This window comes from Papilio polytes, unplaced genomic scaffold, assembly GCF_000836215.1.
Source record: "Papilio polytes unplaced genomic scaffold, Ppol_1.0 DF821289.1, whole genome shotgun sequence".
NCBI lineage: Eukaryota > Metazoa > Arthropoda > Insecta > Lepidoptera > Papilionidae > Papilio > Papilio polytes.
The window spans coordinates 1103028-1115821 of NW_013527915.1; the positions used below are offsets into that span (position 1 = coordinate 1103028).

The window sequence follows — 12794 nt, forward strand, 5'->3', positions numbered from 1 at the left end:
AGCTGAACGGATCTCTATGAAATTTGGCATAGACCTAGAGGATAGCCTGAAAGAACAAATAGGCTTACTCACTTTTGGTTTTTTTAGTTACACGCGGACGGAGTCGCGGGCGAAAGCTAGTTATGTAAAACAACAAAACATTGAAAACGGATTACGGTTAATTAAAGTAAGTTTATTCGTTAACAAATGTTGTAAACTAATACCCTTTACTCCCACATGAAATGTTAAACAAAATCCGTTCTATACTGTTTTATAATCAACGATTAAATATCCAATAGTTTGGCGTAGCTACATACATTTTAATAATTACCAAATTTGTTAAATGAAACTAATTCAGATATAGTCGAACGCTAAATCAGTATTCGTGATTAATTCGTGTAATTTAAATCCGTCGGCTTTGATTAAAACAACTTTTTTACATTCAACGTTGACAAATGCTTTAGAGTTTGCTAATATTTTGTTTTGGTATTTACTTAATGCAGTATTTGTGCTATTTTGACGCAGATTCGCTGTATTATCAATAGTTCACAATTAGAAAGATTGACGATGTCATCATAAGTGATTTCGAGTACGGTGTTCGGGTATCATCACGGGTGGCTTCTTTTTCTTCTTTTGTCAAAACCACTTATCTTTCATACATATTCTACAGTTACACACACTAAGCTCTACTACTTGCACATACTAAGTTTGTGTTAAGTTGTGATTTCATGCACACACACAGTTCACAATTTGTAACGGAAAATTTCAAACGTCAACTGTTCAACAAAATATTTACGAGCTTAATTTTTATAACGCTAATTTAAAAAACAAATTGTTATAGTGGTAAGAGTTAAAATTAAATTATACAAAATAAACAGGAATTAATTAAATTTCACCGCAAATGTCATAACGTAAAACATAGGTTCAATTCGTTGCTCGCATATTTTATTACTTCACAAAACTAATTATAGAAAACGTGCAACCTGTGTTTATTTTATAATGTCGCCACAAGTAATTAATCACAGTGCTATTCATATAGCGTATAGCAATTTTAATTTTCCACGATAATTCTCCTACCCTGGTTACAGGCAAAAATAAATGATCATCTACGACTTTTGATGTTTACTACTGAGATATCAGAAATCTTATATTTCTAAGAACATCACATCACCAGCTCACTATACGTCTCCGCCGAGGGGCTTGGAGCTTACCCTAAGTAAGGGGTGACTAGGCCATAGTCAAACACGCTGGCCCTGTGCGGGGTGGTTGACTTCACCCAATCTTTGAATTTCTTCGCCGATATGTACAGGTTGCATCACGATGTTTTAGTTCACCGTAAGAACGTCGGGTAAATAGGAACATATCTAATAACGTATCTAAGTTAAATTATTTAACATATCAGTGGGAGGCGCGAAGCGACCGCGAAACAACCCCAGAACACTTGCTTTGAAGATGGGTCCGAAACTAGACGATGCCGCCACCGGGAAAATAGACGGGAGAGTGAAGAGAGTTAACTAATTAGTTAAATATCTAAGTGGATAGTTATCACTATTGCACTGCAAATAATTATTCTTTAATAATAGAACAGGATCCGTAGTATTTCAAGTGTGATTTTCAAAACCATCGTGTCTTACTTCTTTAACAATTTCAAATGCACAGACTATTAACTTTAGCTGTAGTTTTAATCAAAACGCCATGTTTCATATTTGGAAGCAACGACGCCGTTTATTGTTTTAAATGAACATCGTAAATTGCCGGGGGAATAAGCACTAGCACGTACATTAACATCGGTGTCATGAATTTATTTGAAACATAAGCCGGGCTTGCCACCGGCCGGCGACGGGTACAGATTTCGTGGCTCTCCGAGGCCAAATTGAGACTCGGCAGGTTAAAACTGATGAGGTTATTACATGACAGAGAAATTGCACGTGTCACCGGCTACCAGTGCTTTGCATGAAATTTGCATGCCCATGTCATTCCGTATTCTGAACGACTACTATGAAATTTTTCTGAATAAAAAACTGCAAGTATTCGTTTGATTTTGAATATTGTAATTGTTACTAAATATTTTACCATCGGAGTTTAATATATATTAAGTATGGATGGATTGTGTGAAAGAGGATGTGCTTAAGAAAGGAGTGGATTCAGATATGACGGCTGATAGATGTGTATGGAAGAGCAACACATACTGTGCTGACCCTCCATAAGGGATAAGGGCAAGTTGATGAGTTTAATATATCTGAATAATTTTATAACTACCTGTCGTTTGCGTTTGCGTATCTCTATAAGAAATTGTTATTGAATTTATCAAAGGTTTTGTTTATTATTAAAATAAACTAAAATAACAGGAACTTTTCACAAAGCTAAATATTCAAGGATTAAGCACGCCGGCCTCGACGCTCGAACCTGTTGTTCGAATTTTAAGTTCGCCTCCAGGGAAAATATTTAGAAAGTTAGTATTAATCCTGTGGATGGAATGCTTACGGTTCCAGACCACAAATCTGGATAGAACCAGTTATCCCGGGCCATTGGAATTTTAATTACATAGACAAGTGTTTTACAATTATTTCCAACATTGATGTTATTTTTAAATCACGTCTCTTTACATTTCTTTTTAATGTATTACTACAATTTTTTTCCACATACGAGTAGTTTGTAAATATGAGTAGTGTCCTACTCTATATTGAACTGATTTATACTCTGTCACAGTCCCTATTTTAAATTATATATGTATAAGCATTAGACGAAACACATAGCGTATGAAGTTGCATAATCTATACTTATATTATAAAGAGGAAATATTTCTATTTCATGTATTGAAATAACTCAAAACTACTCGGCCTTTTAGAATCATTCTTTTACCGTTAGAAAGCTACGTTATTGCTAAGTAACAAAGGCTATATTTTTAAATTCCACGTGGGTGAAATCGCGAACAAAAGCCAGTTAAATATAATAATATAATCAAGTTGAAACTACAGATATAATAGACAAACTTAAAGCGTGACGTACGTCGTGTAGGATGAGCATCGTTGCCGGTAATTGCCAACTTATGTCGACAAAGCGTTCGCTTTACGAGTCGATCTCGCTGTAGTTTGAAGATTATTATAGCTGTCAATTTCGTGTAAGCCGGTAGAGCGATGAACGATGTAATATTGAAAGATGCACGCATGAGTTATTCTAAGCTGTTAGCGGCGGAATGAACACGTAAATTGAAAGAAGTGCTGGTGGAAAATATCTAAAAATAGCACAAAGTAATTTATTTACAGTAAAATGACAGTGACATCGAAACAAACGTAGAGTACTGCGAATAAAGTCTATAATTTTTCAGAAGTAGTTTAGAAATTACTTGACTTATCTGTACTATAAACCTAAACCAATATTCAGGGCATAAAACGTAATCCCTACTTCAATTTACAGTTAAAAAAAAAACGAAACTATGTAATTCGATATATCGCACATACACAAAAATAACAAATTTTTATTTGATTAAAACAACTGTATTTTTTTAAATATTTTCAACGCAAATGTTTTAATTAAGCCGTTACATGGTTGCTTTTTTAATTAGATGTCATAAGTGTGCGTGGTTGTGGCTCGTAGCGAAATTAATGTAAGGGTCGTAACATGTATTAATTTGTTGCATGGGCACGCACCTGCCGGCGGCGGCCGACGGCGGCCGGCGGGGGCTGAATTTGTGACTCTCAGCTCTCGCCGGCTAAAATGAGACAGTTAGTTAAAACTGATGATATCATATTCCAGGGGACGGTAATAAAATTTTATCGAGTCATGTCAACGCTGGCCAACATGTCATTGTTAATTAAACAATCTCATATAAAATGGAATTCGTTATGAGAGGTATTTTCAAATAAAAATATTTTTATAAATAGTTGAATACGCAGTCCGAATGCATAAAGGAAATCTTTTGACTCGTGGCCACAAATTCTATTGCTTTTCTATATGAATATAACTTCTGTCGTCAAAGTAGGAGCGCATTATCATCATTCTATATGTCTTTAAAAGAAATATTGAAACCAAACAACATACGTAATTTTAATGTAAACATACGGGTTCGTTTGTTCATGTTATTTGCTCTGGTCTATACCAATAGGATTACTTTGGTATCACGATAAAGCTCTCAAACCGCAAAAGCTACGCAGTCTCTACGATAAAGCTACGAATTATTTTGTTTTAATTATCATTCGAATTATAAAAATATGAAGATGCATGAAGTAAACCATTTCTCGTTCAACTTTTAAAATACAAAAACATTCAGTATGTTTTATTAGAAGTAATACAATTACAGCCGATTTTTTAATTATCTAACTAAAATGAAACAGCGCACCACATAATTTAGTCGATATTATTAGTCTGCAATTATTAGAACATCGATTCAACCTTCAGGCACATTGTTAGTTAGTTGTAACATCTTTGATCGACACCATCAACTACAACCAACAACCAACCTACATTCGTGTAATGTTAGATGAACAAGCCTTCTAGGAATAATTGTTGGTTTAAAATAATTATAAAGCAAACATAAGAATTTGTGAACTACCTTCTTCAAGGATATTGTACAATAAACCGTAACTTTTGTCACTTCGGATTTCAATGTGTTTTAGTTTAAAATTTTATTTATTCATTTGCGGTATATCGATACATCATCAATTTTACATATATCCCGCATTTGGAACCATAGATTTATTACTCTAATAGATCCGCTGTCAAATAATTTAGGCTAAACACAACTATTATTTTATGTTCCCTAAAAACTTGTATTTTGATATAAAATTATGTGTCCATTTAAACGAAAAGTTAACTTGTTCAATTATGTTATTATTTACGGTCAGTTGAAACAAACATATAAACGTCACTGTTTTTTTTAATAACAATGAAAGAGACGACCATATGTTTAGGTTGTAGGACTCAGGAGCATGAACAAATGAATTTTATGAATCACAGATTAGATAACAAAATAATTTATAATAAACACAAATGGCTAACCTCGATATGTTAAGTGAAGGGCGTCAAGTGAGATTTGATTATTTACACCGTTCTACCGGAATCTAATCATTATTGGCGCATTGCACGGTTCTGAATAGGTTGCGGCTTCTATTACCAATGCAGATATTTAATAAACACAATACCTACTTCATTTGTTACACTATAAATTAATAATCAATTACAATGAAAAGACAAAATACGATAAGTTTATTTAGAAATTACTGGCTGTTGCGAATATAGTTAAGACTATATAGTTAAGGCCTATGTTTATAACTGATAACGTGCTTTTAATGGTAAAAGATTTTTTTTAAAGCAGCCTAGTAGTTTTTTAGTTATTTCAATACATACAAAAATATAAACACTTTTCTGTATAATAATAGTTTAGATAAAGTAAAACACGATGAAAAACATGTATTACTTTCTTAAGTTACTCCAAATAAAAGAAAGTTAAAGTAAAATGAATTCTCCGTTTATTTACTAAACTGAAGATGTACGTACAATCTTCTACAAGATTATCTCCTTTTGCAGCGTCCTATTTTCAATTTATTAAATGAAACCGCTCTCTGTAAAAATAACTGGCCGCTCGACTTTAATAAGGATAATCTGTTATTTGCACTGACTTATTTCACATTACTTCCAAGTTTCACCTTAATTGTCGAAAAGGAAAGCGCTTTGTTAAATTATTTTTAAAAAGATTCGTGTGCTTTTTTAATAGGTGTACAGTCAGAGACATTGGCGGTGTTCCACCTTATAAGCTATAATTGTTTGAACATTTTGAAACGAAACGAGTAACTAAAACCATTACAACGCGACATAAAAATGTATGTAAAAAACCGGTTAGAGATACGCACCTAGTTACTTTTAATAATTACCCCATGATTTGCACCACTTACTGCTATAAAATTAGTAATTTGTAAGAAGAGGCGGATTTTGTCTCGTTGCAACAAACAAAGCAATTTTTCATGAAGTGGAACATCGCGGATTTTCGCGATTGTACATACGCCTGATATTTTAATTGAGGCTTATTTTTAAAATGAGTTAAATGCACTAGCAATTTTTTTTATTCTCATATGCACCGTTTATTTTTCTCATTATTGCCTACTAAATCATTTATATGAACTAGCTGTTCCCGTGCGGCTTCATCCGCATGAGTTTATCTAAATTTTATTAGTATATTGATAGCAAATGTCAAAATGACATGACGTGACAAACCTTGGCAATCTTGCTTCCTTTGATGTTGGCAGCAACTTATGGTCTCTTTCCCACATTAAGCCTTTATCCAAAATAATTACCCCTACGTTTAATGGCGTGAAAATATATAGCCTAAAGCGTGACGCAAGTGTAGGCCTTTTATTAAAATGAGAATTATTCAAAAATATGGTATAATTGCTGACATCTTAGGCAACAAAAAAGTGTGTGTTTACGCTTTATTATAATAGTATAGATATAATAACAGATATTACTAAACCTTGATTGTTTTATTTCATTCTAAGCGGACATTAATTGTAAATATACACTTGTTACATTACATACAGTTGATGAAAATATAGATAAAATTTTAACCATAAACAATACAAACATACACACATAAAATTATTACATTAAACACCAACCAATATAAATTGAACTATATCTATATTTCCTTGTGGTTAAATTTCAATTGTCTTTCAATTCACACAATCAATAAGTGTAGCTAGCAATGTAAATGTCACACAAACTCGAAATGGATAATTAAAGCGATCGGACCGTCGACATTATTCGGCAATTACGAAATGAAAATGCTTCAGTGTGATTTAAGCTTAAGGTGTATAGGTAATGGTATGTTAAGCTTTGAGCAGTGAAATTGTGCTGCACATGAGTGGATTGTTTTAAACTTTCATAGAAGAGCTATTAGGTACGGTACTGTAAACGATAGTTTTAATGAAATATGTACTAAAAAAATTATTTACTACCATAATTTTAAACAAAATAAATGTGTATACTAGAATGATAAAACCTTACTCTAACATTTAAATATATTTTGTGATGTATTCTGATAGCAATTTATATTCATAAACACTTTAAGATCTACATTTAATGGAAAGTAGAAAATTGGTTATTATTTGCTATTCCCTTAGGAAGCATTTCCGGAGATTATAACAGAAGAATTTTCTCCGCGTATCTCGGGAGATAATATTAAAATTCAAAATCCTGTTTGGATCTACAAGATTGACTATTTAAATTAATAAGCTCGATCTACATTAACTTTGCATAAAATGTATTTAATATTCATTGCCGTATTATTATACATATAAACAACCGATCTAAATAACTATTGAAATCGAAAGAATCTATCTTTTCCTCTTCGTTTCAAAGTAATTTAAAATATTTGTATCGATCTTAAGGATTGATTATTAGGTTCTCAAATCGGACAAGCGAAATAATCTACACGACGGAGGAATGGAATGTGTACATAAACCGATTGCCGCGTCGACACAAGTTGGCAATTACGTAAGATAATGCTTTGATGTAGCTTAGGCTTAAGGTGTATCGTTAACAGGTTGTATTGTATTGCGTAAGCCTTGGGATATATCTAAATATATCAACAATCAAACTACTGAGAAACAAAATACTTTTATGACAACATGCCACATTAGGATACGATTTAAAATGCTTCTTTAGCGGAGAGTTTATTCTGCCACAGTATATGCAGTCAAGCTTGTTAATATAAGCTTACTAAGAAATGAAGCCACGAAAGATTTTATAAAATTTTGTAAATATGTAGTGCAAAAAGTGATATTTAAAAATAAGACTAGATAAAAATAGGAAATTTTGTAAATAGTTTAAGTATAATATTGTAAAATTTAAAAAGTTGAAGTTTTAACAAAGAAATAAGTTGAAAATAGGAAAAGTAAGCAACGTCCCTGATCCAAATGTTAGAGGTACGAGAGGGCGGCACAGAGCCCCCCAAAAAATTATTAAATAGTATTGATTGTTTAATCCTTAAACAATAATTGACAATATTTTAAATACGTATATGAAAGATGTGATTTCAAAAATGTTTTCATTCAAAAATAATTGAATGCATCCAATGTAATAACACGAAGCGGTAACACAAATTTCGGTTCATTAATTCGTAATACATTTGCCGATCCTGCATAGTTAAATTAAAGTTAGCAGTTAAAACTCATACAATAATACTTATTGTATTGAATGTAGCGTAAAACAATTAGCAAAATTATCAACTAAAGTGCATTTTGGTAACATTTATTAACAATTCATTAAAGTGTTTATCGTTTTATGATTTTGATAATGTTTGAACTTTCATACAGTTACTATAAATGAAATACAGAAGAACATTTTACAATCTATGTATGTAAAACTAGCAATCGCCCACCACTCCGTTCGCGCGAGATAAAAAAAACTGAGTAGCCTATGTGTGCTTCCAGATTATCCTCTACATCTATGCTAAATTTCATCGAAATCCGTTTAGGCTACAAACTCTAACAAACATCCATTCATCCATCCATCCATCTAAACTTTCAAATTTATAATAAGTAGTAAGAAGTAAGATTTTAGAAATTCAAAATTAGGTTACTCTAGATCAATAACCATTAGACAATTGTAAAAAACTGAAAATTAAAAAGCAATTTATAACCCACTTCAATAAAACGTACAAAATGCAAAAAAGTCTCTCCCCGGCGGGGAATCGAACCCCGGTCTCCCGCGTGACAGGCGGGGATACTTACCACTATACTACCGAGGATAGTACCTGTACTTGGTGAATACTACAATTTGAGTAAAGTTTTGGTATTAAGCATTTATAGCATAATACGTAAATATATATATGCTATATGAAAATCCGGCTTTTAAATACCTATGAAATATTTAAGAATTTATTTTCCTCGCAACCATCCTGACCGAAACGTTCACGTCAGACTAAAAATTTATGAAATGGTAAGCATAATCCCCATGCCTGTATTTGAATTTTAAGTTCAACCCCCACACCCCAGCAAATATTTCAGTAATCTGTGCTAATGTGAGCGAACTCAACGGTCCTGGACAAGTATTTTCCGATAAACTAAAATAAACATTTAGTTGTGTCCCATCTAAAATTTCGAAGCAAAATGTTAAACATTTCTACATTTATTTTGTGACTTACAAAACTTTCGACCTTATAACCTTTAAGTAATGATTCCATTCATGATGTGAAAAGATATACTCCTGTCTCCCAAGAAGTCTTAGAAGGTCAAAGATCAAAAGCGGTTCTCTTCTTTTAAAACTTTTAATAACGTCAAAACAGTCATTTGTAACCATGAATGACCTGTGATGCTTAATTATTTTATGAAACTAATTTGAAATTTACAGAACATCAAGAAATGTTTTCAAAGCTTATTATAAAAGCCAATTTAAATTACAACTCCTTTTGACTTTACATTAAAGATGTAGTTTTGGTTTAAAATAGTTTTCGATTAAATAAAGCTTTGCAGACTGGTCGGGAATGTTCCGGCGAAGTTTGGCTGTTTAAAATGCGTCGGAACTCATTGCAAATTTAATTTCTTTATAAAGTACAGGCTAAGTAAGCTTAACAACAGCATGCTTAAGTTAACAGTTTTTAAACAGAATTTAAACATACAAATAGTTGTAACGGTGATAATAATAATAATATCTCTAATAATCTAGATCACACACATATAACGCGTGAATTAAAGGTTAATGAATAAAAAAAATGTTTGTAGTTTAGCCCTTCTATTGCTTTTGTAAATGTGATCATATCCTCGGTAGTATAGTGGTAAGTATCCCCGCCTGTCACGCGGGAGACCGGGGTTCGATTCCCCGCCGGGGAGGACTTTTTGTTTATTTTTATTTTACATTTGTAACCGAGACTTTACTGTGACTTGTATAATTTGCCAAGTGTAGTTACTATATTTGGTAGTATAGTGGTATCCCCACCTGTCACGAGTGAACCAGGGTTCGATTCCCCGAGGCAGAGATTTTTTTTACTTAGCGGCTCTGTACTGTACGAATTACTCTTGGTTTTCAATATCTATTTTAATCCGCAGCATAAAATAAACTATCTGTTTTTATTATTACCCATAAAATATTTAATCTAAATTGTCAAAATAATTGATTTCGTCGTCGTTCGTAAATTAATTGAATAGTTTATTTAAGCAAAATTGAATCGCCACAATTTGTCACAGCAGCTCTTCTCCCTTGCTTAAAATGTACTCACGATACGAGAGCCCACTTTTAATTACAGTAGACATCGCTGATTTATGTCGTTCAATTGAGTGAATAAACAACGCACTGAACCTGTCTTTGAAACCGAGCGCCTCCATGTTGAATTTATCGTGTTCATAAAACTCTACCAGCGTTCATTTTTACTGTGTTAAAACTTTACTGTTTAAATTTGATAGAAATAATCTTCAAATCATTTAACAAATCAAAATAACTAGCTGAAAAAATTAATACAAAAGAGGGGCGGTATCACAAGCAGCGGAAACTGATATGCTACATGGAAGTTTGGCAGATATATGAATGTCAGAGCATCCGAACACTAAATGGAGGTCTTTGCCTTACTCTCTGAGGTATGGTCGAGATAATGTTGTTTATTTTAATATTTAAAAACAGTGAAAATGCTTCGTAAGGAAAAATGAGTTAAACACAACAAATTGTCTACGTGAGTAACATTTATTGAAATACAAAATTGCATACGTATTATTTTATTTCAGCGCAACAGCAATTTTATATTTGAGGATTTAAGCTCTTTCAAGTTTTATATTGAAACAAATTTATATAGAAAAAGATTGGAATAGAATATTTATATTACGATTTCTTGTTTTACATATTTCTTATCGTACGATATCCACTTACTGTGTTTATGTTACTGTATTAGAAAAAACAAAATCGTCTATCAAAATCTTCGGTACTAAGTTATTCTATGACAAAGGTAGACTGGTAAAGTAACCCATTCAGTAGCCCATAATATTTTCTTTTTACGTTTGTTTTTTTGACTTTGTTTATATCATTCTAAGAGTAAAGCGATAACTTCCCGGCATAATATACTTGCTAAAGTAACTACAAATAGTGTTGCATTGCCTTTCTTAAATTCTAGCAGTTTACCTACTTAACAAAGAGTACAAAAGATATAGAGCGATTTTTAATTAGAATTCACAACTCTGGTCGATGTATGGCTATCGATGACGTCACAAGACTGAGGTCAAATAAACAATTTGTAATATAGTTTCGCAGTGCAGTTAACAATAACATTGAATTGTATAGCAGAGATAAGCTTGTTGTACAAACTAGATAAGAGAATTACGGTATTTACCTGCTATTGATTACCAAACGTCAATAGTTCAAATAAGCTGCTTAAATATTATTCATATAAAAGACAACATCTATCTATCTATTTCTTGTTTATGGCTCTCCCACAGCGGATTGGGCCAGTGTCAAGTGTTTGTGGTTTTATTCTAATTTGGGAGAAACTGGCAACAAAACTCTGCTTATGGAGATATTCGTGGGTGTACAAGCGGTCTAAATATTTTAAACTATAGAATTATATAAATAAAAGACAATATTATTGATTTAGATTGAAGCTAAACGTCACTTTCCGGAACTAAAAGACTATCATCATTAGAGTAAAACAGAAATAACAAAAACTATATACCCGAAGTAGCTACAACAGTGGAAACCGACGGTAAATAAACTCGTAACTAGCGGTACATAAGAGCAATCCCAGATCATACGAGCAATACTCGATATTTTGTACAACCATTTAAATTGTACCAAAATACAAGCACAAATAAAGTTATACTAAAATTAATTTTAGTATTTAGATAATCAAATAATTAGTAATATTGGCGAGTGCGATGGGATTATATGCTGCGATCAAATGTTATAAACAACATTTAATTACCTGATATTTTATTAGTTTAGCTCGTATCCTGATAATTCAAATGTGATTTGTTCAATCAATGGGTCATCATGTTGTTCGCTTATTATACGTTTCCACAGAACAGTTGAAATTATTCATGAAATGTTCTTTTAACATGTAACATTCAACCGACAATCATATAGTTTGTGTTTACACTATATGAAGACATTCAATTGCGGTAACTTAGGATATATATTTTTATTTATTTATTTATGGATAATTTACAGCTAACTTACAAAAAATAATAAAATAAACAAAAAACTGAAGGCCAATTACAAGTTATCGCAGATAGTTACAAATATAGATTGTAATGAAATTAACTCCTTGTTAATTGTGTCACATTACACTTGTATAATAATAAAGATCACCTTCCACTCACTTCCATGTATGAAAGATAAACTGTGATTATTTTACCAAGAAAATATTTCTTTAAATAAAATTCTGCAGACCGAAACCAGATTGAAATTTCGTCGTTTCGAATTTCCGAAATTTCCAACTGTGATTTCGGTTCTGTCGGATGACTAAGGATTAAAAGCTGGCGATAAAAGCGGATCAATCTCGAAATACGGCCGAGCTAGCAGCAGGCCTCGTTGTTAATTGCAAACCATTTATGACATTCGATCAAAACGCACGTGATTTGCTTAAAAGAGGTCAAACCTGTGAGATGGATTAAATTAAACGACGAAATTTTATAACAAACAAAATGTTTCGTTGAATGAAAGGCATTTTAGTTTATTTTTTAGATTTTAAGAGACATTATTATCATCGAGCGATATAAATTAGTATACCCATTTCATACTTTCCAAATATTCTTAAAAATAACATAAATACATTTATTATTAGGTTACATTAATTTTTAAGAGTTACTAAAATGATTTAATAGAAAGTCTGGTAGTCATTT

The 12794-nt window shown here is 32.1% G+C and overlaps 2 non-coding genes across 2 annotated transcripts; one reads left to right on the plus strand and one right to left on the minus strand.

Moving 5' to 3' along the window:
- Positions 1-8650: 8650 nt before the first annotated feature.
- Positions 8651-8722, minus strand: Trnad-guc. The gene has a single exon. It is a non-coding gene; the product is annotated as a tRNA-Asp (tRNA).
- Positions 8723-9731: 1009 nt separating this feature from the next.
- Trnad-guc lies at positions 9732-9803 on the plus strand. Its single transcript has one exon. It is a non-coding gene; the product is annotated as a tRNA-Asp (tRNA).
- The last annotated feature ends 2991 nt before the right edge of the window (positions 9804-12794 follow it).